Source organism: Falco rusticolus, chromosome 5 (genome assembly GCF_015220075.1).
Source record: "Falco rusticolus isolate bFalRus1 chromosome 5, bFalRus1.pri, whole genome shotgun sequence".
Classification (NCBI taxonomy): Eukaryota; Metazoa; Chordata; class Aves; order Falconiformes; family Falconidae; genus Falco; species Falco rusticolus.
Window position 1 is genome coordinate 32,688,143 of NC_051191.1, and position 26,354 is coordinate 32,714,496.

The 26,354-nt window shown below is 44.2% G+C and overlaps 1 pseudogene; it reads right to left on the bottom strand.

The window, feature by feature from the left end:
* Positions 1-3,646: 3,646 nt before the first annotated feature.
* LOC119148321 lies at positions 3,647-25,159 on the bottom strand (annotated as a pseudogene).
* Between the last annotated feature and the right edge of the window lie 1,195 nt (positions 25,160-26,354).

Consider the following 26,354-nt stretch of genomic DNA (forward strand, 5'->3'; position numbering starts at 1 on the left):
GGGGCTGCAGCATCAGCTACCCAGGAGACAACATCGGCACTCATGTTCAAGGCAAACACAGGCTTTTGTTTCCAAAAGCAAATAACCTTATCTTGGGGAAACTCTGTTTTACACAGTTATTTGAATGAAACAGAAAGTCTGTGGTTTTTTACTTCAGTATTAAAATGAGCATTTTGTCTGTTTTTGCAGATGTTCAATGCATTAGTGAAATCTAGAAGCTTAATATTTTTTAAAAAAGAAATTTTCCACCAGATTCACACTGTTTCATTATATTTACATATGTATAATTCTGTGTACTTATATTGGTCTGTCTCTATATATACACATATAATTATATTGCTGTATATATATATACACACACACTTATTCACAGTAATAGGAAGACCTGCAGTATTTACTCCTTTACATGAAAGCTAGTCACATAGGAAATCTGTAGGCACAGAACGTCTCCGCAGGTTCGTAACTCATGCTGATAAATGAAACAAAGGGAAAGTGAGAAGGCAAAAGGAAGAAAAAAACCCCATAAATTTCTGCATGAAATTTGTTGCCTTTAACAAAAGGTGCCGGTGCTGTGATGGTGACTCAAAGGAGCGCTGCAGAAGATAAGGCTTTGGCTCAGAGTGGGTAACTGAATTGAGATGGGTGGGACCAGACTGGAAATATCTGGAAGCAAGATGAGTGAAGCACTAGAGCAAGAATTGACTCCCCTAGAGCCATCGGGGACCATCAGGTTGCTGTAGTGGGTTTGCATGGCCAGGTTTTGGTAGTGGGGGCCTACAGGGGTGGCTTCTGTGAAAAGCTGGCAGAAGCTTCCCCCATGCCTAATGGAACCAGTGGCCAGCCAGCTCTAAGATGGACCCACCACTGGCCAAGGCTGAGCCCATCAGTGGTGATGGTAGTGCCTCTGGGATAATGTATTTAAGAAGGGGAAAAAAAACCCCTGCACAGGTGCAGCCAGGAGAGAGGAGTGAGGCTATGTGAGAGCAGCAGCGCTGCAGACACCCAGGTCAGTGCAGGAGGCAGGAGGGGCTCCAGGTGCCAGAGCAGATTCCCCTGCAGCCCACGGTGAAGCCCGTGGTGGGGCAGGCTGTGCCCCTCAGCCATGGAGCTCCACGGTGCAGCAGATCCCCACCTGCAGCCCATGGAGGTCCATGGCAGAACAGATCCCCACCTGCAGCCCACGGAGGACCCCACGCCGGAGCAGGTGGATGCCCGAAGGAGGCTGTGACCCGTGGGAAGCCCAGGCTTGAGCCAGCTCCTGGCAGGACCTGTGGCCCCGTGGGCAGAGGAGCCCCGGCTGGGGCAGGTTTGCTGGCCGGGCTGGTGACCCCGCGGGGGACACAGGCTGGAGCCGTCCATTCCTGAAGGAATCCATCCCATGGGAGGGACCTACACTGGAGCAGTTCATGAAGAACTGCAGCCTGTGGGAAGGGCTCATGTTGGAGAAGTTCATGGAGAACTGTCTCCCGTGGGAGGGACCCCACACTGGAGCAGGGGAAGAGTGTGAGGAGGAAGGAGCGGCAGAGATAGCTTGTGATGAACCGACCATAAGCCCCTTTCCCTGTCGCCCTGTGCCGTTTGATGGGAGGAGGTAGGGAACTCAGGAATTAGATTTACCCCAGCAAGAAGGGAGGGGTAGGGGAAAGTGATTTTTTGATTTAAATGGTAATAAATGGAACTAATTTCCCCAAGTCTAGTCTATTTTGTCTGTGACAGTAATGAGTGAGTGATCTCTCCCTGTCCTTATCTCAACCCACAAGCTTTTTGTTGTATTTCCTGTCCCCTGTCTGGTTGAGGAGGGGAGTGATAAGACAGCTTTGGTGGGCACCGGGGAGTATCTGGGGAAGCATGAAATAAATCTCACATGTTGGAGAAGGGGAATTTCCAAAGAACAGTTTTCCTCCCGCTCACCGTTACAAGAAAGGTGGCTTTGCACCTTCCCCAGCTGCAGCTGTAGGCTAAAAGCTGCTGCTGAAGTCACGGAAGACAAGATTATGTATGACAAGGGTGTCAATGGTTTGTATAGCTTGAAAAGTGCAGTGCAGAGCTTCAAGGAGTAGAACTGAACACAGAAAACAACAGCAGAAGCTTCACGGGGTTTGTAATTCCTGGAAGTTTTCCAGTGGATCCTTTTGCATTTTAGCTTCATTAGCTTTTAAAGCTAATTTTCCATTAACCTGCAGGATAACTACAGGCTCAGAAAGTCAGTTCTCCTGGTCCATGTTTGTGATAGTCTTATATCTCAGTAGATTACAAAAATGCCCTTTTCTGGTTTTCTCTGTGGAAAACTTTGGGAGTGATTACAGTCCAGCAGCAATCGCTCTTCCTTCTCCAACACATCTGGACATCAGTCATGACCTCTAAGCACCCGTATTCTGCAAAACTAACAGTAAAATCATGGCTTCTCAAGCTGAACATTAGTATTTTAGGGCAGGGCTGGTAATGTATTTGCTCAATGCTTCTGTTGAGAACCTCTGTTGTAAACTGCTGATGGCTGTGCCAGATATACCCATCAGGCATGAAATTTTTCATGTTGAGTGTCTGTCTGAAGCAGATTTTTCATTTTTAAATTGTTGTCAAAGTAGTTCCACTGTTTTCAAGAATGGAGCCAGAGAGGAACATATTACTTTACCTGTGTTAAAACATCCTGGCGTATATTGTATACATACATATTGTATACTCGTGCAGATAAGGCACATGGATACCCAACACCGGCTTCACCAATGCATCCAGGAAGCCACACCAGTGTCTGGCACTTCAGGGTTCTTTTTCTGCTGGCAAATGCTAGAGTAACCCAGATATGTGCCAGCACAAAGCATCTCACCCCAGCTCTGCATACAAGTGAGAAGACATCAAACATGCTGCTGCCAGCTTTCCTGTTGGCTCAAGTGGCAGAGGTCCCTTCAGTTGAGCTCTCAGCTCCCCCCTGGAAGGTGTCCCAGAAACCATGCACAGCATAATTTGTGGCCTGGGGGCTGAATTCCTGTTTTTTGACCCCAGAAAATGACAAGCAGTTGCATTTTAAGAGTGCCAGGTTTGCAAAGGCAGTGTAGCCTTGCTGCAGCCCCTTGCGACACTCTGATAGAGCCTTTAATTACATGGTCACGCAGTGTTTTTCCCCCACAGGACTCCTGTGTCTTTCAGGGCTCAGGATGGCTGGTGCTTTTCTAATGAGCAGCTGTTCAGTATTTGGTTTTCTCCTCCTTTCGCAGCGTGTGGTTCCACGGACATTATTCAAACCCTGCTATGAATGCAGAATTATTCATATTTTTTTTTTTAAGCTTTTCTTTTCACAGTGCTCCTTGCTTAATACCTCTGTGCTTCAGAAATGTAATTTTGCAAGACTCAGGTGAAAGGAAGAGAGGTGAAATAAAGAGTAAGGCAAAAAAAAGCATTCTAGTAATGTGAGTGGACTTGATTTCAGCTGTGTGCCTTGCAAAGTAAATATACAAATAAATCTAAACATTTAGCTGCTTATCTAATTGTAAGTCTGTGGCGGACAGCATGCACTATGGTGCATGTGCTGGCAGCAAGAGGGCTGCATGTGAGCGCGGCATTGATGGGTGAGCAGGGCTGTGCAGCCCCTGCCCTTCCCCTTGGATGGGGTGCCTGCTGCTCTGAAAGGTGAGGATGGGTGGCTTCCAACTCACTTTGCCTGCTCATACACCTGGCACGTTTTAGCCAATTCCATATCTTCAGACGGATGAGAAGGAAGGAAGTGACAACCATAATACATTCAGTAATCTACGGCTGCTCTTGCAGTGCATGCTAATAAAGTCAATAGTATTTGAAGTTGTCTGCTGGGAACACTCGGATTAGGCTGTTCAAAACAGGCTGTTTAACCTAATCTACTCATTGTCACTGAGCTTTAAGATTAACAAGTTCTCGCAGTTCACAAAACCGAATTGGAAGTGTTTTGATTTTGTTTTGGCTGAGGTCCAAGAACTGTTTGAAGGGTGGAGTTGCGGAGAGGAATACTGACCGACTCCACGTGACTGCTGTGCAAATTAAGCTCCTGAAGGTAGATCAGGTCACCAGCAGTAGCTGGCAATTGCTTAATAGGCTTATGACTTAGGTCTGTCTTTCAGAGTTCCTTCAAACAGAGCAAACACATGTCGATTCAAGCAAGTTTGCAGTATGAGGCTGCAGACACAAGTTTTCATGCATTCACTCACTTGGTCTCCACAGATAAGATTTGCCTTCAGGAATTCCAGGTCCCTGAAACCAGGGAGAAAGTCTAGAGCAAGAAAGACTTATGCTTGGTGGGGGAGGATCAGGTTAGGGAACATTTAAACCAGCTGGACACATAGAAGTCTATAGGACCTGACAGATACAGTCCTAAGTGCTGAGAGAGCTGCCAATGCCATTGTAAGGCCACTCTTGATCATCATTGAATTGTCACAATGATTTGGCGGGGGGGGGGGGGGGGGCGGTTCTAAGGACTGGAAGAAAAAAAATGTCCTGCCTTCTTCAAGAAGGGCAAGAAGGAAGATGCAGGGAATTACAAGTCAGTCAGCCTTGCCTTGATTCCTGGTAAGGTGATGGAGCAAATCCTTCTGCGAATGAATTCTAAATGTATGGAGGGCAAGAAGTCGTCTGGGAGTAGTGAGCATGAATTTACCAAGGGAAGATCACGCCTGGCCAGCCCAGTAGCCTTTACAGTGGATGAGCAGAACACAGTATGTTGTTTATATTGACTTTAGCAAGGCTTTCAACACGGTCTCCCAAAGTATCCTCACAGACAAATTGAGGAAGTACAGGCTACATAAAAGGACAGTGATGAGGGGATGGAACCAGACAGTTTTCACAGGCCAGTTCCAGCCTCAGCTATTCCATGGTTCTGAAACAGGCATGGGCTTTGGTCACCCAATTTAATACAAGTGATTATATTTGCTTTTCAACAGGTACATTTTAAAATTTAAAATGCCTGTCTGAGTGCATCCAGGGTAGTTAGGTGAGTTGCCGCAGGTGCCACTAAATTTTGCTTTGAGAAGAGACTTTTGCCTTTGATGGAAATTATGAAAAAACCCTAAGTGAAAGATGAGAGTGGATAACACCATCAGTCACTGGCAGAGCAGCCTTCTTCCGCATCCAAGCCTAGCAGCTGCCTTTCAGGCTGCAGCACCTGGGCTCTTACTACCTTTGAAAAGCCAGGGTGGTGTCTGCATGCAAGCACCCTCCAGCCAGCTCCCGTGGGGACAGGTACAGCACAAAGCTGCTCCGAGCCCTGTGCTTCTCGATGCATGATGGCTGATGAGCTGCACGCAAGCTGGCAGCTGGGTCAGACCTGATCTCTCTTCATGTGCCATGCAGTCAGTGCTCTAGGTGAGTTCAAGAAAGATGGAGGTGTTCGCCTGTCCTGGGGGAGGCTGAGGGGCTTCCTGCTCCTGGCAGGCAGAGAAAGCCACAAACACACATCCACCCACAACATGGGGTGCAGCAGCTGGGAAGACGCTTGCTCAAGGGATCTTCCCCTGAGACTGAATTTTACCATGATCCATAAAGCATTGACGAAGAAGGTGAGATTAAAAAATTGCTGAAGAGGAATGGAAAACCCAGCTGGAGCTGAGAGGCAAAGGTCTGACCGGATATCTGCACCCCGGCACTGAACTGTTGGCTTTTCTCCCCAGCTGTGATAGATAGAGAGATGTGAGCAGGAGCTTCACGGGATGATGGTTACTATGGCTACCCCCACACTGTCCATCCAGCCATCCATCTGCTTGGCTCACAGGGCTGGAAAAGATACACTGCTGCTTTTGAAAGCTGATGGTAATCTATCCTTGCCGGCTGGACAGGGATGATATCCTCCTCTGAGATCGGTTTTGCCCAGCATTTTTTAAGCTATGAAAACCATTCTAACAGCAAAGACAAAGGGGGTGTTGTTTCCTTTCAATAGTTCTCCTATTGTTACCAAAGAAGGGGTACAATGATAATGGAGAGGTACCAGTAGGCCCCCAGCACATTGAAACATCCACCATCTTCAGTGGGAATTTAACCCTTCAGATTTACTCGGGAGATTGTGTACTCCTGCCAGTATATCGTAGTGCTGGTTTGATACTTTAACAGAGAACAGGGAATGGAAGTCGGAAATGCAGAAGCTGCTGTCTGTGGTTGTTTGCTCATGAGCCTTTTGGATGGCCATATACAGAAACTGCGGGATAAGCATACAGGCACTGCGCAACAGACTGGGTTTCTTCCTGCTGTAAAGTACCTGTGCTGCTCTGCATAGGGGTTTTTTTGCTGGCAAGTGGAATGTATGGGAAAAAGCACCACATACTGTGAATGACAGTATCAAGCACCAATCTTGCAGTAGATGTTTTAGAAAAGCTGAGCTAAGAAAACTTTTTTGAAATACATTTGTTTAATTTTTAAAAAGAAAAAAAATCTCTTTGCTGGAGAGAAGATCAGATAGAGAGAGTTTACATCTTCTTCCACTTTAGTGATCCTCTGTGTGAGGATGGTCTTTCATTTAGAGACTGGTCTGGGGTAAAAAAGATTCTGCCAAATGTTAATTCTCTTGCTTCTGGGCAGTTTCTTCATCGTCATCATTAAATGCTACTGTAATTGTCCCGTTAACTGTTTTATATGCCTATTCCTCTTTGGAAAAGTCCTGCAAAAGCAGAATTCTTGATGGACACACATGTGACATCTGTGGACTATATGAGATTTTTTTATATTGCGTTATGCAGGCAAATATGAAAAGCACAAATATCTATACAGTGCAGGCTTATTGCATGCATATTGTATACATCCTTTTGAGTTCTGTGCTTTGAATACAGCGTGCAGTTTTGTTTACCTCTTGGAACATCACTGGTGTTGAACGCAGCAGTGGCTTTCTCCTCCTGTTGTTGCTGTGCATTGGGATGGCTGGGAGGTCCAGGAAGCTGAAATCAGTTTCCCCGTTTCCCCTGTTAGCTGTGTCACATGGAAGGAGCGATCATTTCATAAGTCAGTAATTCATCTTATCATTCTCCTTCCTGCCAGCTTTATCTAAACCCTCTGTTTTACAGAAAAATGGAGTCTGTTACACTAGCAAGACAGGCTCTCCAGCCCTGACTGACAAAGGTGTATACTATGGGACTTACAAATTATTTTAGCTAGAAAGTCTTTGTTACCAAGGCAAGTAGGATGTAATGTGGTGACAGCAAACAACAACCCACATCCCATAGAAGTGTGCGTATGCATGTGTCCATTTAAGTATACATGTTAATTTCTGCTTCTCAGCATAAATCCATTAAAAAAAACTCAGTTCCCTTGCCTGATCTTTGGTGTAGCAGATGCTGGGCTGCAGGCAGTATTGCCTTTCTAGGGGAGGGTGGATTTGAGTTCCTAATCTTGCAGCCTTAGTCTGATTGTTTGGGGATGCTGAAGGGCAAAATGAACGGTGTGTCCTTCCTACAGCCCGTTTTCCATATTCCAAATTGCCTGTTGGCTTGTTCAGTATATATAAAGGGGTTAGAATACATTAACATTATTTTCAGATGTCTGATTTTTGACTTGGAAAATTGTTGGTTTCGGCTTCTCTGCCAGATGGCTGAGGAAAGAGCAGTCTGTGCTTTGTGCTAAATGTTTGTGTAAGAATCTGAGGAAGCGGAGTCCAATTAGCTTAAAAAGCCATTGTGGTCTTCCAAAATCTGGGAATGGTAAGTCAGTGAAACAGAATGAGCAATCACCTACCTAAAATAAATTAACTGCAGCTGTAAATCGGAACAGCTCAGTGAATGGTACCTAGCTGAGTCCACGAGCCTCAGAAGCGATTAGCCATCACGGATGACAGAAATGAAGCACCGTTCTGACCGATGTTAGGCGTCCTGACTCCATCATCTGTATGGGAAAGATTATAGCATGCCTTCAGGAAATCCACTATCTCCCACATGTATCTAACCTTTGCCCTGGAAAATGTTGGGAAAAATCAACAGGACAAGGCATCCTGAACTGCAGATCCACATCCACTTGAATCCTAATCTAATCTGCTCAGGATATAAGTGCATGTTTTTGATCTGAAAATGTGATGCCCTTGACCAACATTTGTTCCACACTTTATGACCTCCTACAAAATTAATTTGTGATGATCAGGAGTGGATTTACTGGAGGGAGGATGGGGGTTGCACCCTATAATGCCTGTACACTGTGTGTAGTCTGGGCTCGCGTGGGGAGGGATGGGCTGGTAAAGGGCTGCTGGAGGAAGACTTTGCACTTTGGCCTTTCTGCCCCCCAAGACTCCCAAAGATGGACCTTCATCACTACTGGACCTTCATCACTACTCTGCCTCCAGAACAGGCAGAGGCTGCAGGGGTGGAGCTTTTGGAGAGATCCAGCCTGGAGAGAGGCACTGAGCAGGCGATGCCTCCAAGGGCAGTGTGATATTGCTGAGGGGTAGGTGTAGAGGTGTAGCCCCTTTGTGCTGAGGAGTAGGTATAGAGGATGTTGTCTCTCTACAGCAATCAGAACAGAATACCATGCCTGCATCCAGGCTTACAGCTACATCCAGCTCTGCAATAACATTTGGCTTTGTGGAGGTGAGCAAAATTTGTGTGCAGTGTCCCCCAAGCCTCTTCTTGCTGTTTCAGCTCAGAGGGTACAAAATCTGTTCCTCTCTACCTGTTCCAGATTTGTTTTCAACATTAGTACCACTTTGTCCCTTTACCTCCTCCCCAAATGTGATGGCTCTTGCCAGCCTCCCTCTGGACATTCATACTCACGTACACACCAAAGCTCAAAGCTTCACTGCAAACATTTCAGTGGAGGCATTGTTCTAGGGATATCCCATGGAGAATATATTTCTGTTGACCTTTAGCATATCTCACAAGTTTTCCTGGGTTTTGCAAAACGATGAAGGGAATGTGCTATGCACAGAACAACTTGAAACAATACAGTTGTCTCCTTTTTAAATGCAGGAAGTGAAAATGTGGTATTAACTCCCCTGCAATTGCCAGTGAAGGTAAGGATCATGTAACTGTGTTAGCTGGAATTTAACCACAGTTAATGGAAACATGTCTGTGCACTAGAAAAAATGCCATTAGATTTCCAATGACACGAGTAAATAGCATTGGGAGTGTCAAACCAACTGAAATGCAAATGCATTGGAGCAGTCATTGCATAGATGCGGAGGGAAAGAGGGGAGAGTTAACCAGGGGAGGGGATCGGGTACTCGGATATGGTAGAGAAGAGCCACACAGGCATTTGGCTCCCCCATCCACACAGGCATTTGGCTCCCCATTCGGATCATGGCTGGAACAAGCTCTACTGAGAAAAAGTCCCTGCCCTGAGGGTCATTTAGAAAAGCCAGGAGAAACACAGTTGATGAGAAGGTTCATCACCACTTTGCTTTTAGGTTGGGCCTCCGGGGACACAGGTTAAATAACTTGCCCAGGGTAACAAATAAGCCTGTAGGAAAGCCCAGCCACCAAACCCCACAGCCCAGCACTGCAGCTCCTCCCATTCTGATCATACGTGTGTGCCCCGTGCCTCTGCCAGCCCATGGTGCCTCAGCTGCCGCTGCTCCCCGCTCTTTGCTCTGGAAGGTCAATGAGCACAGGCAGCTCATAAATGGCTGTAATCTTTATTCTGCTAACCTGTGCCATTTTGAGGGGGAGGCAAGAGAGAAAATTAATATAACTTCTAAGTATTGCTTTTTTTTTGTTTTTGTTTACTCTCTGAAATACAAAATCTATAAGGAGAACACAACAAAGCCTTTGGGAAAAAAAATACATAATTTGCAGCATTTCTCAGGATGCTGGAATCCCTGGATGCCCAAAAGCTGTTGTCTGTAGGAGGAGTCCAAGATAGCACATTTTATCAAGCACATATTCTTCTGGTCTTGAATTCATCACTTAAATCCCTGATATTCTCCTCCTGGTGTGATTTATGCCCCCACACATCACTCTGAAATTTGGCATAGCGCTGCTTTACCTCCTGTGCAAGTTTTAGTCTCTCCTTTGATAAACATCATCCTCTGATTTATAAAAATCAACTTTAAAATAGACTTTGGGCCCTGTTTTTAGGCATTTCAAGGTCATATGTTTAATCCCCTTGGAAGCAGAGGGGATTACTCGTAAACGGAGACATCTGTCCATGTATGAGCAGCCACACCTGGCATCTTCAGACTGCCTCATGCCTGGGCCTCCATAGGGTTCTTGGATCATCTGCTCCATGGCCTCTCTCATGTTCCAGGCCCGATTTTTTTTCTTTTTTCTTTCTTCCTTTCCTTTTTTTTTTTTTTTTGTTTGTTTGTTTGTTTTTGGTGTGGTTTTGTTTGTTTGTTTGTTTTGTTTTGTTTTAAGCTATTTTCAGAGCACATCTGCAAAGTCAGGCCTCACAGAAGACAACTAAGAATGATTCTGGCTGTGTCTTCCCACTTTGCCCATTTTTTTTTTTTTTTGCACAATTTTTTTATATTGGTTAAAGCAGTGTAGTGGGACATGTGAAGCTAAGGTATTCTGTCCCATTTGAAGCACAGGTCATCATCTGGTTGGCAGTCTGCCCTACACAAGGCTTTGGTGTGATTTTGAGGTGTGTTGTGCTGCACATCCCTGATCAGATCTCTTTTACTTCGAATGATTCACTGCGTTGTGGGCTTGATGCTGCCTTTCTCCTTCAGGTGCCAGCTGAGTTCCCCTGCATCGCTGTGGTGAGGGATGCTGCATTGGCTTTCACAGCACCAATGAAGCATAATCATGTGTTTCCAGAAGTGCCATCTCTCCCCATAGCCTCTGGCAGCCTGTCTGGCTTCATTGTCTTCTGCCAATCTCACTGATAGGTACTTCAGCCTTGCTGCGTGTTGTTGAGGAATACTTCACACCTTAGGGCTTTGAGGATGCCTGCCATGCAGTGGGGTGCCTTGAAATTAGGAAGTACAGTACTATAAGTGGCAACACTTAAAGATCCCCTGAGACCTGTCTCTGGAGTTTTATTGCCTTTGAAAAATGTTCCCGTTGGTGGATACAGTATTGGCTCCTTCTTTTTCAGCATCTCACTGGAAGCGACATCTTGTCTCCAAAGCCCCATACTGTACCTGACAGTATGTACAATCTGTAATGTAAGGAAACTCTGAATCAGCCTCTTTAAGTGATGAGCTTACACCCTGGAGTACGACGAACACTTGAGCGCTGTTTGCTTGAATAGCTACTAAAGTTATTAATAGTCCTAAAAAACATCCTGGAAATTCTTTTCAGTCCATTCTTAGTACTTGTTGACCTCAAACTGACAACCACATGAAAAAATGTTGGGAGGGGAAGCACAGATTAATACAAGAAAATAGAAACCACATGGTGGAGGGAGGGAAGATCAACAAGGCAGTATTACTGAAACAGAGGGCTCCTCATTTCTCATCCCACCTCTTCTCCTCCTCAGCATTTTTGATGAGGGATTACTCTTTTCTAACTGTTGTTCTTTCCTATTCCTGTAAAAGGGTGAGTCTGTCCTGTTGGCTTGTCTTTCTGCAAGCAACAACCCAGCAGAGATTACATTTTTTATCATTAATTATTCCCACCGATGATTGGAACGAAGGCCTATATGACCCTTTTTGCTGTTCTTAGATGTCTCATCACCTCCGTTTTGCCTTTTTGGTAGGTTTCGGGGAGATTTGGGGGCACGTTGGTATCCTGAAGAACTGGGCCTGAATAGAGAGGCACATTGCATCTAATCCTGTTGAAAGACTTTGAAATGTTATTTTGCATTATGAAAGCCGCACATTTGTACTATAATTGAATAGTAATAATGATAGCTTAACTAATAAAGATGGGATTTCAAAACACATTTTTCTTTCACAGTTCAGCCTATAATTCTTAAATGGCTCCCTGCCAAAGTTTTGAAAGCCAAAGATTATTATTTGTCAGCTATTAAAAATTGTGTGTTAAAAGTCTAATCTCCTGTGTTTTGTGCTGTGTGTACTACAGAGCTAACAGGGCTACAGAAATATTGCTGCAGAAATATTGCTTTGGAGGCTTTGCACATATTGTGTAACTGTTGGGAGTTTGTTGGCCCTGGCCATAAAGAGGCTGGAAATGTTTATTTTAGCATGCATTTAGAATATGGTTTTCTGGCTGGGCAGCAGAGAGGCAGGTATAGCCCATATCCAGTGCAAGGAAGGACAGCTGAGCTGTTACCACCACATTATATGACATTAAGGTATAGCCCATACTGGAAAATTATAAAACTGCCCAATCCCCTGTGCAGTCCTCCCTCCTTTCAATGCTGCTGCCTCTTATTAGTGAATGGATCAAGCGAGTGTTATTAATTCCCTCATACTACTTTGTAGGTGCATCTTTAAATGAATGATGGGGCTCTGGTAGTGACCTCACCTTCTCGCAATAGTTTTCTTGCTTGTTTTCAGATGTATGAATCTGCTGATACAGCAGGCTGGTAATGGCCATTTTGATACTGCACTCACATATTTCAATAATTAGACATTTGATAGTGTTGCTTAACAGAAGCATGACTCTTATAGTCTGAGAATCCTCTGTTATCCTGTGTTGTCTTCATTTTACCCCTCCAGAGAGGCACAACAAACATGCCCTGCCACCTTTTCCACCTTGTCTTCAGTGTTTGGTAGTAATGCATGTGTCACCTCTATGCCTGCTCTTGTTGCACTCTCTAGCAGTATGCAGTCAGTGTACTTTTACACATTCCTGACTTACAGGGAAGTTTTATCATAATGATGTCATTTGTTTTGTCATGTGACCAAAAGAGGAACTTTTTGGGCTGTTAACTGATCGGTATTGACAGACTGGTCTTTCTGGTAAAATATTGCTCTGAGTTAACTAACTTTAAACCAGGGCAATTATATTGAACAGGTGAGGGAAAAGGTACCATTTCAGATTTGTTTCATGATTTTTTTCCACAATCAAACACACTGTTTGCATTACCTTAAAAATGTGAAAATAAATCATCTTTTTATCTTCCAGTGACTTCATGTTTTAACGGAAAGTATGGTCTTTATAAGAGATTCTTGATTTTTTTCATGGTTTTCTAATAAAACAAACAGAAAAAAAATATCTTTTCAGACCTCAGGTGGTCTCCCCCTGAACAATGGTGGTAGATGTTAAGTTTGGGATCACCAGGCACTTTAATGCAAAAACAGCCAAAGGCATTGGGTCTCCAGCCCTTAGCTCTGGTTTGCTTTGGATCTAGACACTCCTTCTATTTCTAAGTAGGTACTAGTTTACTATGTTGAAGTTGATTTTTTTCCTTAGGAAAATAAAAGGTATTTGACAATGACTCGTGATCTGTTGTATGGGATTGCTCTAGGTTAGGCTCTCTGCTGAAGAACAATTAATTATTACCATTCTATCCAGCAGAAGTTTTACAAGCACATAAATTGTCTAGGTATATCTGTGAGATGGTCTGGATTCCCTGGATAAGAATTTCAAAACTGGTGTTCACAGAGGTCATGGACCTGTTGGCTAATTGATAACTAGATGTCTCAGTGCCATAAGTAGCCTGGAAAGAAAATTCTGAAGAGAGATGTGCTAAAGGGCCTATCCATATACGTTTCTATGTCGTAAAATGTTGGAAGGATGCATTGGATCCCATCAATTTAATGAATAGTTTACAAAACCTCTGAATGTCTAAACAATTATCAGTTGCTTCATTTATTTAGACTCCTTGCTTCTACTTCTACAAATAAACTGTTATCCTCATTCCATTACTCTTCTTGCTACAGATTTAAAACTTTCATGTAGCTGGCAGCTCTTTTTTTGTTGAATCTTGGCTCCTGAGAGACAGATCTGGAACACATTTGCAGCAGGGAAATCCAGCAGGGAGAAATTTGGTAGCTTCACTGGAGCTACAGAGATCACAGACTTCTTTGAGGAGACCCCTTTGCATGTAAATGCAGTTTGAACAAACCAAATGTGGGTAAATGAGTAGAGGAAGGGTTGTCCTAGCAGTGACGCATATTTCACCTTGTTGGAGTTTTGAAAACAGAAAATACTTTAAACAAACTGACTCTGTTCAATTGGCTTTTGTTATGTGTATTTTAAGTAAGCATGAAGACCAAGATCCCACAAGACTCCTAAGGATGACACTGATCACAGGTGTGACCAGTACCACTGGATTTGAGGGTTTTATTTCACATCTTTCGGCAAGGAGCTTCTACCTAGAGCAGGAGTTCTGTACATGGGAGACATGAGATTTAGCTTTGTGTTGCTGTATGCTTTGTACAGGCAACCAGTATGCACTTAGCCAGCTGCACATCTTTAGAAATTGTTTTAATTAATTGCATTGATCGCAAAGCACAGCGTGGGGCAGCGTGTGAGGATGTTTTTGTCTATAATGTTCTGCTAATTCATGATGGAGTTTGAAGAGTCATGTGTTGTTTTTTAAGTCTGCTCTGGAAATTCAGCCTCCAGTTTTGCTTTTTATCTCCTTTTCTCACTTGTTCTTGCCAATAAGGATTTTGGAGCCTGAATCACACTGACATGTACATCCCTGTGCCTGTATTGCCATTAAGGACACTGAAACTTAGGTGAGATGGGCTGTTGAATCAGGGAGCTCTCTAAAAGTACATGCCCATCTGAGCAATGTGAGAGGTGTCTAAAATTAGCATAAATATTTGAGACATCAGACCCAATTCAATCGTGATAGCAGTCTGTCAGATGACCCTGACCTTCGGGTGGAGGCTCAGTTTATCTTTGTGGCCTTGTATGAAGCCTGGAGTGACAAAAATTGTGGGCAGGTTTATGGCTGTAAAGTATATTTGAAATTATGTTCTCTTGCTTCTTTTGCTAATTTCAAATATTCTTCAAGTGCACAGATTAAACTTCTTGTTTCTGTGAACCTGGCTTGTTTTAACTGAACTGGGTTAGGGACTGGTGCTCTGGTAACACCGAAGGAATGGCCGCCTTGGGCAAGAGGGCAGCAGTTACCGTCTGGGCCAGGCTGGGAAAGGCACAGCTGGACCTGGGAAAGGGCATCTGTCCAGTCACTGAACTAGCACTTCTGCTGCACGCTAATGAACTACAGGTAATTAGGGTGCTGTCATTAAAGACCTCTTAATCTGAGAGGGGAGCCAGCTTGTTTCTGAACAGATGAGGCCAGTGTGGCTTTGACCTGAAGTATCTCGCTGCTCACCCATGTGGTGTACCAAGACCCGCAGGTCATGTCCAGGGTACACTGAAATCCCCAGTAGCTGCTGTTACTCTGCCTTGGCTACTCTGATTGCATGTTTGCAGAGCATTTATGGCTGGTTTCATGCAATGACTGCTCATGGCTTATGCATAAGATTAACTTGCTTTTTCTTCTGGAATTTTTTAACTGCACAATCAAAATACTCTCCTCCTGGTAAAATCCATATGAAGGCTTGTGGGAAGAATTGGTATTCACTCTGCAAATACTGGTGTTCAATTTAAACAGGTGTCAGACAAACTCATCTAAAGAAATTATGAAGCTTAATGGTGTCTTCATTCATCATTTGTCATTTATGTCATTCCATACAATGAAAAGGCATTGCTGACTCTTAACTGTCCTCAGGAACATTCTCCATTTGAAATTGCCTCAGAGGTGACAGAATATTATTTAACCAGAAATTTAAAAGCAATAAATAGTGCATATTCACGACTGCTGGGAAGACTGATGGGAAAAGATCTTGTTCTCTTTCAGACTGTAAACAAGAAGCAATAAATTCGCTGGACTGATCTCAGCAATAGGAAATAGATTACACTATCAATAGGAATAAACTTTGCTCTTATGTATGACTGCTCTTTGAAAGAATGGGCATGTTTAAAAAAAAAAAAGGAAAAACCTCAGAAGCCTGATGCCCATGGAAAAGGCTATGTACTTCCACTTAAAATATGCACAGAAAATTAGTAAAGGCAGGAAATAGGCAGGAAAAAAGATCTGAGGTGAAGTAAATGGTGACAGAGAGGCTCTTAGATTAATTAGCACCTTTAAAAACTACTCATTTCTGACCACACCAATGATGATATACCAAATAAAAAGCTTGAATTAAAAAATGTACAAAGCCAGACAAGTTGTTATGAGTAAAAGTAACCAGCTTTGCCAAACAGGCAGAATAATGTACCTTTATTACCGCTAATGCAAACACAGAAGAAATTTCCAAGTAATTGGTAGATAGTAAACAAGGTTCTCTAAACAGAGGACTACAAATAAAATAACACACTTCTATTTTTGCTCATCTGAAGCACTGAAAAATTATTAACTGGGTGGTGCAAGCCCATGAGATCTTACAAAGACAGTAAGAACTTTAATTGCTTTCTGGTATCTGGGGTCTTTTGTATAGTCCATGTTTTTGCAACTAAAAGGCTTGAAGGTTACTTTAGAGAAAGAAAGAAAGGAAAGGGAAAGGGAAAAGGAAAGGCAAAGGCAAAGGCAAAGGCAAAGGCAAAGGCAAATGCAAACGCAAACGCAAAAGAAGGACAAAGCAAAGTTTTTCCTGTAAACCGTGGTCTTCAGAGCTGAGGCTTCAGGAAAGTCATCAAAAAATGTGAAGCTTTCGATTAAAAAATACAAGTGCTAGGAATGTGTCCAATGCTTGAGCCAGCTGAAGGGAGCAGTTATGATGGCAACCCAGCTTATGTGAAGGATGTATAAGATGTCCAAACAGATAGGCAGTACAGGAATCACCATAAACGTTGCCAGCTCTGTAGAAGGCAAAAGTCTGTGTTCTTGCTTCCTCTATATCTATAGATACACACACATATGGCTGTGTGCTATATATAGATGTATAAACAGCATATATAGATGTGCACACATATAGCTGTGCATGCATGGGATAAAATAGCCCGAAGAACAGCATAGTCACACTGTGAAGCAGTGAGGGCAAGAGCTCCCATGGAAGTGGAAGAAGCAACTGAGAAGACGGCTCACAGGACAGAAAGGGAATCACCTTTTTTTTTTTTAACATGGAGCTGAAAGATCTATTTCAAGTTTGTAGTGACAACTATGTTAACAACCCCCCATCTTCACAAGTTTTGAATGTTCTCCAATGCTTTGACATTTTTTGCTGGCTGTAAAATTACAGTTAAAAAGAAAACCAGTTTAAATGAAATTCACGGCTCATTTGTATGCCAAGCACAGTTGTATGTCTGCTGCTTTATCTGCCCTCTGGAACAGCCCAGGTCTTCCCCACGTTAACTGTATCACCACCAGGTACCCCATTTGCCCCCACGGCCTGGCAGCACCCCTGGAGAAGCCTGCCTCCCTAGATATCCACGCCACTGCAGCCTACTCCTGTACACAAAGCCATCTAGAGTGATCCCTGGCATTTTGACACCTCTTAGATCGGGGAGAGCAGAAGGAAGACCTGGGGAAATCTGTTTTGTCCTGTGGGACAAGCAGCCTTCTTCCAGGAAGAGGCAGCTCTTACATTAGTCACAGCAGGTATGTCACCGGACCCTTGGAGGAAAGCTATTCCTGAGCCATGACGGCTGTGTCTGGCCTGTGTTAAAAGCTGTAAACATGAAACCCACGTCTTTGATTGTGCAAAGCAGCAGTGCAGATCAATGACTCACCATGGTCACAAACCCATGGCACTACAGCAACCTGTGGCAGCAGCACGTGGCTTCCTGCACACCAAAGGCAACAACAAGTGATGGGGGAAAGAAGCAAAGGTGCAATCGGTGCTGCTGACTTACACAGGAGGTAAGTATGCATGGTATAGGAGGGGACACCAGCTGTCCATAAGACTGCCATCACACCTTCCCCCACGGAACAGACACAGGGTAGGCTGTATTTGACTCTTCTTGCATGACTCAACCTGCCCCACCTTTGCGGGAGCTGTGGAGTAGTCTTCCATGGCTGGATGCACCTCCTTAGCTGGATGCGCGTCTTCAAGGGACACACGTTGTTTCTTTGCACTGCCAGTTGTGGCAGGTACCTGGCAAGGTGCCTCCCTCCCTCTCCTTCCTTCTCTCTGGCCAAGCAGATGCAAACCAATAGACAGTCTATGTTTTTTTCTTTCTTTCTTTCTTTCTCCAGGTGCTTTGCACTCAGATGGTTGCTGCCCTCAGCAGCCCTTCCTCTCCCAAATCTGTCTGTATGCCTATGTGCAGCTATTCTAGCCTGGCCGTAGCAAAGTCAGCAGTGGCCCACAGATGTAATACAGGCAATTGCCCTATTTAGTCCAGAGTGGGTGGAAGGGGGATTGGGTGACTGAGCTGGCACAGGCAATGGTGCTGAACATCAGCATAGCATATTTTTCCTATTCCCCCACTCAAACACACTAAAATCACCTGCAAGGTTCATAATGTGGCCAAACTTGAATGCGTTTTCACAGCTTTGGCCCTGAAAAACACAAGGCTGTTGCCTGCCCCCTCTATCACCAGTCACATTTCCAGTCCCAGCAGCACAGCAGGGAGATGCTGCAGCTGTTCAAACAAACCATTTCTGGAAACGCTAACACAAGCAGACAAGAGGAGAGTGGGCTTTGGAAATGGCCAAACCATTTGGCTACAATTTTCCACTGAATTTCAGCTGGAGGTAGTGCCCCACCCTTCTCTTCCAGAATAGAAGATTTCTACCCTTACTTATACAGATTGGTAAGAATTTGGGGGTTTTTAAGTCTATAATAACTTATATTATTATAAACCTGCCATCAGTCCTACTTAAAGTGATGAATTACAAGATTCTGCCTAAACTAATTTACTTATTGTACAGTACACACAATTCCTGCCCTGCAGAGTTTACAGTCTCAGCTGCATTTTGTACTTGTCACAGTGAAGGGCTCAGGACTTCTTAGCATGTAAGTGATACACAAAAATGGAGTTCATCAGCAGTCCCAAAATGTAGGAAATAATAAATGATTCAGGAATGCCACTGCAAAAAATCTCCGTAATGAGCCCCTGTAAATTTTAAGACTGGACCCTGAAAAGTTATGTTGACTTTAATAATTTTTGAAAGTTCATTGTAACCAAAACTACAGGTTATGTTATGTAAATTTTACAGCGTTGATGATGCTGGGTTGCCATGTGTTTGTTGTGTTTGTGCCAACTTGTACTAAGTAGCTGTAAAATATTATTTTCCCAATACGATAAAAATTAGCATCCTTTTAAGTCAAGGTGACATATTTGCCTTGAGATGCATTGCTAGACAGTTTGGCTTGTGATTTCTGTTGCCAGTTCAGACAGTATTAAGAGATATCAGTAGCTCTGTATTGCTCCAGGCTTGTTCAGAGACTTTGGGAAGTGAATTGAAAATTATTTCTCCCTTACTTGCAAAGCAGTTTTGGACCTTCGTCTGAAAAATACAGATACACAGCTCACTGGTTCAGGGATAAGACTCATATGTCTTTAGAAGGTTTTGAGTCGTCCAATAGGTTTTAAATGCTATATAGAGAAACAAACAGGCAGGCTTTATACTGTTAGCAGGCTGCTTCCCACGTCTTAAGGTTATTTGTTGCTTCTGCACTTAGTTTTTCCCCACTGGATGAGAGTGACTGTGACTCTGATGACAGGTTGTGACATGCAGGAAGATCAGCAGAGCCCTCAGGGTTAGCAGACAAGTTTAATCACTAAAGCAGATGAAAATCAAAATGAAAACATGTTACTGGGAGCAAAAAAAGATTCAGTTTACAAAGAATGCTAGAGAGGAAGGAAAGGATGTCTTAATATTTTTGGCTGTCTTGGCTTGCAGTGTTTGGTAGCTTGCTCTCCTTTTCCAGATGAGTCGAACTAACAAAGGCTAGCTTTCTGTGCTGTCTGAGTAGAAGACTTACTTAGGGCAAGGAAATTCTAAGTTTTCTAAGTCATTCAATATCTCTCGACACTTAACAATTGATTCAGATGACCCAAGGGTGAAGTCACTACCAGCATTGCTACAACAGCCCTAATGGCACACTACTGTCATGTTAATGACTTCATGTACTGCTAAGTTTAATGAAAAATGTACCACTTCAGTGAGGACAAAGATACCAGACAATAGGGTTTGGGAAATAACGGTATTATTGCAGAAATGTCATCTTCTTGGTAGCTGAAGAACCTCATTTAATAAAGTTATAAAAATCGTCATAAATGTTCGACAGCTTTATGTAAATGCAATAAACCAAAGGCGTAGGGAGAAGAAGTGAAACTCATTTTGCATTTATGATGCGCAACAAAATTATAATGCAGATGAGGACAAAATGACCTATAAACGTTAAACACATGGTTTAATATATAATATGGCAGCAGTAGCCTGCTGAGTGGGCATGTGCACTACTGCGACAGTTACAGGCAGGATGGCATCGTCAGTGCTGGGATGGGCAGCGAAAGAGCAATGCACAGCTCTTCTTCCTCCAAAGTAAGCATTGGACTTTGTGGACTTGGTAATAAAAGAATGAGAAAATGAGGTTTATTTGTGGGCCTAACTCCTGGATAACACCAGTAAGAGTGTGTTTAGCTCTGTTGAAAGTTTTCTTTTCTAAAGGGCTGAAGTTCATCCTGGGCTGAAGGCCAACACAAGGTCTTTTTTGGACCATAGATGCCTTCAGAGTGAAAGCTACAAGCATCTTGTGTTTGGCCTAACTTCAGCCCAAATTGCTGTGCAGCTGAAATCTCACCTTCAGGGCTCTTTTCATCCCATTGAGAGTGGAAGGACAGATGGCTGCAAGGTGTCCCACTGAAGATCCCTCAGCACAGCCAGGCAGACAGGTGGGTGCTGCCCTCCTCACCGTCTAGTTGTCCCTCCCTGTCCCCTCACCTGCTTTGCCCACAGACCCAGGCACACACAGGATCTGCATGCCCAGACCACGCTCAGTTAAATCTGCAGATTGCTGCAGGCTCTAGTATGCTTGTGTGCATTGCACAAGCACGCTGGGGGAAGAAAAAGTCTTCTCTTTCAAACATGACGATTTTAAAGCAGATCACTGATGCTGTTCTTGAACGTATGTTAATGTAAGCCATGTAGCACGTAATACTATAAATGCTAGCATCTTCTCTCTTGGTAATGATTTTTTCATCCTGTTGACACTTGAGCACAGGGCGGGGGGTTTGGCATATGCATGCTACAGGTGCCTGGGTCTCCTCCAGTGCAGATCATGGTTGGTGCTACTCAAGACAATGTTGCTGGAGGTCAATTTACAGCAGGGTTTCTTTCTGTCTGTTTAGACACCTGTGTGCAGAGAAACTCCTGGTGCAGGTCCTGCCCTCCCTATACTACTGATTTCCATGGCAAACCGGGACCTTCGGCTTGCTTCCCTGCCCTGCTGGCAGGAGGAGCTGAGCCAGAGGCTGCGCTGGGCAACCCACTGCAGGGGTCTGGGCCACGATGCGGGAGCTCAGGGGCTGACAGCACTGCTGCCCCAGCTGTCCACCCTGCTCCTGGAGTACAGACAGCTGGATGTGAGCTGCCTGTGAGCTGCTGAGGCATTACTGACTGCAAAGTGCTGCTCTCTAAGCCATGGCAGACGGGTGGCTGCTGGGCAAGCCACTCAGGTGGCCACACCGGGGCTGGCACAGACAGCCGGCACCAGCAGCCCGGCAGCTGTAGCCGCCCATGGGTCGCAGCCCTTGCAAACCGCCTCCATGTATTAAAGCTGACCAGTCAGCACAGGGCAGGTTTGGGCTTTTCTATTTGTTTTGCTTCCTTGCCCTCCTACTACAGTCCTCTTCTGTCCTTTCACTATTGCAAACCATTTATGAGCAATAATTTCTGAGTGTAAATTAAAGCAAAATCAGGCCCTGGCAACACAGGTGAAAGGAAGCTGAAGAAAGATAGCAGAAGCTGATTTGATGGTGTAACATCAGCGAGCCTGCCAGATTTCCAGGCAAAGAGCTGGAGACTGCTTTAGACTGACTCATCACTTTGTTTGCGACTCTGGGGAGGTTTGCAGCTGGCTGGGTAAGTATACTGAGCAGAGAAAAAAATGTTGAGTGAAGAAGAGAAATCCATGCCAAAGGCATACTGGTTTTGATACTTCATTCCCATGCTGAAATTTAGACAAAGGGCTGTTATGGAGTTGTGGTTTCTTAAGGTCTAAAGCCTGTTTCAGACCACATTCAATTAGATCTGCAGATTGCTACAAACTCCAATATGCTTAATAATGAGTTTCCTCATCCTGTTAACACTTGAGCACAGGCTTATTTTGACATATGTGTGAGAGTTCTCCAAAATTCACCTGTGGCCTGACAACTAGGGTACCCTTTTGGGAAGGAAGAGGTGTGAAATCGCACACCTTAGCTCCCAAGCCTCTCTGGCTGTGACACTGCTGCAAACACAGCTGTCATCCCATTTGCAAACACACATCCCATCAGAAGGCTGAACCGTGGGTTAGACCTCAGGTGCCTTGCGGTGCCCAGACAGCACTGGGTGTTCAGGCAGGGCACCATCTTCACTAACCCTGGCCTCAGGGAGGTCTTTGCAGGGGATTTTTTAGGCACAGAAGCATCCATGCAGTTGGAGGGAAGCCTAGGGCTGGGTCAAGGTGGCATTCCAGAAAACTTTAGTTTTCTACTATTTCACGGTTTTGTTTTGTTTTGGGGTTTTTTTTTTTTCACTTTAGTGTTGTACTATTCAATGCGAGGCAAACAACTTCCTCTGTACAGCGTAGGTGGTAGGGATACGGATTTGGGCACGTGTCTGGTCTAAGCCCTGTGCCATCGGTCTCAAAGTGCCCTGTACACTGGCGTAAGGCTGCATGGCCTGCATCAGGGAAGCAGGCTGCAGCTCATGCAGAGGAGCAGCATTGTGTCATGTTCTGCAAGAGGCTGAGATGGATAGGATGGCTCATATTGGTGTGGGTGTGCACAGCACGGTACACATGTCCCTAACCCAGCCTGTTAGGTGGCTGCTTGTAGCTCTGGTCACAGATTCCAGTCTCACATACCATGTAGACATACCTACCTCCATTTCCTTGGATCACTCTCCTCTGACTAGGCACTCCGTCTTTTGTGTTGGAAAGCCAATGCTGGAGGACACCACATGCGTTCTTGACATTTCATCTCTGCTTTTTTTACATATCTTATTTAAACCTGAAAATATGAAATAAGATGCAGCTGATAGTTTTCTCAGTCTGTGGAAGACTATGTTACAAGGAAGCTGTGATGCATGAATTGCTTTCCTTTCAGGGAGCTCTACTGGTAGAGGGGTTTTTCTTCAATTTTTCTTCTTTTGTTTTCTTCTTCTTTTTTTTTTTTTTTTCAGTTCTTGGATTTTATCTAGTTGTCAATTGCCCAGGAAACAGAATGTAAACATACTAGACTTTCAGATCATTAAATGATCATGTGCATTTATTTCATTTCCTTACGGTTTGATTCAACTTCATCTCTGACCTAAAGCAGAAAGCACAAGAGGAATTGCTTGAAGCAAATATGGGTTTCTAGGTCAAACAGACCTTAGGGACTGAAATTACATGTACGCATCTTATTTGTCCCAGCTGTTGAGGTCTATGTTTGTTTTGTAATGACTGTTTGTGTTCCCATTAGGCAAGAAGACACTGAAGCATAAGAAGTCCTGAAGAATTTATAGTCTACTTGTGGCTGAGGTGCAATAAGCTAATGACACAAGCAATAGGAAGGAAGGTGGGAGGAATGGCAGGGATAACAAAAACAGGATTGCATGGTTATATAGATGATGTATGTGGGTAGACTGTGGTTCTGAATCACATGCAGGACGGACACTGCTGAAAGCCAAAGAGCTGACACAGCGTTGCTCACCCTTGTACACCAAGGCTCTTGTGGACAGCAGGGTCGGACACTGAGGGCATGGACCTGGTAACACAGCTCAGGAGAGCTGTGGGAAGCTGGCAATGGTTCCCTTGCTTATAATGATGCTCTGAGAGACCAGGGAAGAAGGGAACACTTCCAAATCAAATGGTAGCTTTCCTTGAAGTCTTTCGGGAAGGCCACTGCTGACATGAGAGGGCAAGGAGGCAGGTTACCAAATGACCTTTAGTTTTTGACTTCCAAGACATTTCTTCCTGTTGCTGTGTTTACCAGCTAATGGCATAAAGCCAGCATTGCTCTTGATGTGTGCCAAGGTATTATCAGCGATGTACACAGTAATTCATTCAGATGGGAGTAGGTAATAGTCTAGGAACAACTTTACCTATCCATGCTATAGTCTATAAAAGGTGGCTGTTGATTCATACTTCTGTTGTTTGCCTTATAGTGTTTTGCCATCGTTTGCCTATATAGCGCTTGCCTAAAGCTGTGTTCATCTTGTTGTGTGAAGCCATATGAAACCCTAATCAGGAAGTTTTATATCCTTAGGTAATCTCTGATGTCCATGGCAAATCTTTGCTATTGAAACTCTTGCCTGTAAGAGCCATAGCCAGTCATGGTCCATTAGGAGGAGCATAAAGGCACAGCATCAGTCCGGAAGAGTTTTGTCAGATTAGATTTGACATGAAATGATGCACAGAGATGTGCTGCCAAACAAGGAAGAAGCAGAGGTAGGTCTTTATACAAATCAGTAAGTTTTTGGCTTGCTCATTTTTTGAAAGTGCACATCACATTTGCTTGTGAAATCCCTGAGGCCGCTTTTGCAAGTTTTGGCAGAAATGGTCTAACTGGACACCCAGTGAGAAGGGGCTAGTGCTGATGGTTCTGAGTTTTCTCTCTCCTTGGCAATGTACCCTTTTGTTTTTTTCTCTTTATTTATCTATTTGGGGAAACAGTATTTGTGCAACAGCAACTTCTTGCTAAATTCTAAAGCCCACATATTGCCGTTTCCTCTCTCTGGGCAGAGAGAAGTGTGAGGATAGGAGCACAGTACGTATGAGCTGTTCAGATTTAGCCTTCTCTGGACTGTATTTCCCTTCTGGGCTTGAGGGCAGAGAGAAGCTGCTGGGTTTTTTTCTCACAGGTGCATGGAGCATGTTCAAAAGGTGCTTACATGCTTGACAGATGCTTTCCTTTTCTCGTTTGCTTTCATTATTAAAAATAAATAGCAGCAAAGCACCAAGGGCCAGAGTGCTTGTTTATATTTCAAAATTCACATATACAAATGTGATTTCTTCCCACTTTGAAGGGAGTAAAAAGAAATTATGAGAAATTCACTCATTTTGCCTCTTTCCAAAATACTTTAGATGTGAATTCAGTTGTTCTTTTCTCCCTTTTTAATTTTTGTTAAGCCTTGAAGTGAACCTATCAGAATACCCAGTGCAGCAGCGTTAGAAAAAAAACAACCAAAAGCAACCAGTCAAGAAAGTTTATTTTGCCTTACCATCAATGTTCAGCCACCCTGGCAGGTTGAACTGCAGCTCCAGCTGCAGGCTGAGCCCCATCCCCTTACCGTCAAGTGTTGTTTTCTGGGCCCAGATTTGATTTCCTTGCCTGAGTAAACCCACCCACATGCCAGACCCAGTCCCGCTGTGCATGACATTTCTGTTCTGAGCAGGCTCCAGGATTCAGGAGCTGCCTGGGAAAATACACAAATATGATTCAGCCATGCAGGTCTGCTTCCTCATTATTAGGAGAAGGCAAAGCAAGAGAGGAATTCAAAGGCAGCCCCACTGGGCTGAAAACTCACTTGGAGAGATGAAGAGTTACAGCCTTGTAGCTGGACACGATCAGTCCAAAGCATTTTATTTTAAGGGAACCACATGAGAAACTAAAATGGATCATTAACAATAAAAACAAACTAAAAGAGAAGTGCTAATCACTGCTCAGATTTCCATGCTGCAAAGAGCACAGCAGTAGCCCCTGAGGGGGCTGTTCCCTGAGCAGCTTTGGCCTCTGTCTGAAATGACACCACTTTTTTGCAGACTTCTGCAGAGTCTGGAGGAGCTGCAGTTAACTGACCATGGTGTCTTTCAGCCACATTCAGCACCTGCAAGATAAAGCTGGAGTTAAGGACCCAGGTGTCTGGAGAATGGCACATAAATCCCCGTGGTGCTACCTGCCTCTGGAAGGCAGGTATTTAGGAGCTGATATGCTACCACTGGGGTCTTAGAGGTATGGCTGCTTTGGAGCAGTATTAATTATAAAGGCTAAAGTCACTAGCATAATAGGCAGTCAGACCAAAAGTGTTCTTTTACGAGGGGAAGATAGGATACAGCAGGCCATTTTAAGTCTGTCATCAGCCTCAGAGGGATTTAATTTTAGATTTGCCTGAAGGTAAACCACCAGCTGAACAGAGGGGGTGGAAATGTAGGCTGTTTTCTTATTTAAAAATCCAGACTGTTGCACACATTGTGAGGCTAATTGTAAATGCCGCTTCATTTTCTTGGTTCATTTTCCATAAGGGGAAAAAAAATCCTGATACAGTTGCTGTCTCTTTCCTGTCATACCATTAATGTACCAGACGGGGAGATGAGCAATTAATTCCTATCCCTTGTTCCACAACTGCATTCCGTGTCTCTGAGCAAGTCAGATCACCCCTCCAGCCCTTTGTGTGTTTAGCCTGCAATTTTCAAGGGAGCAGTTGGTGTGAAGCAAGTGTGTAAGTCCCCCTCCAGCCTGCAAAATCCTCCCCTGGGG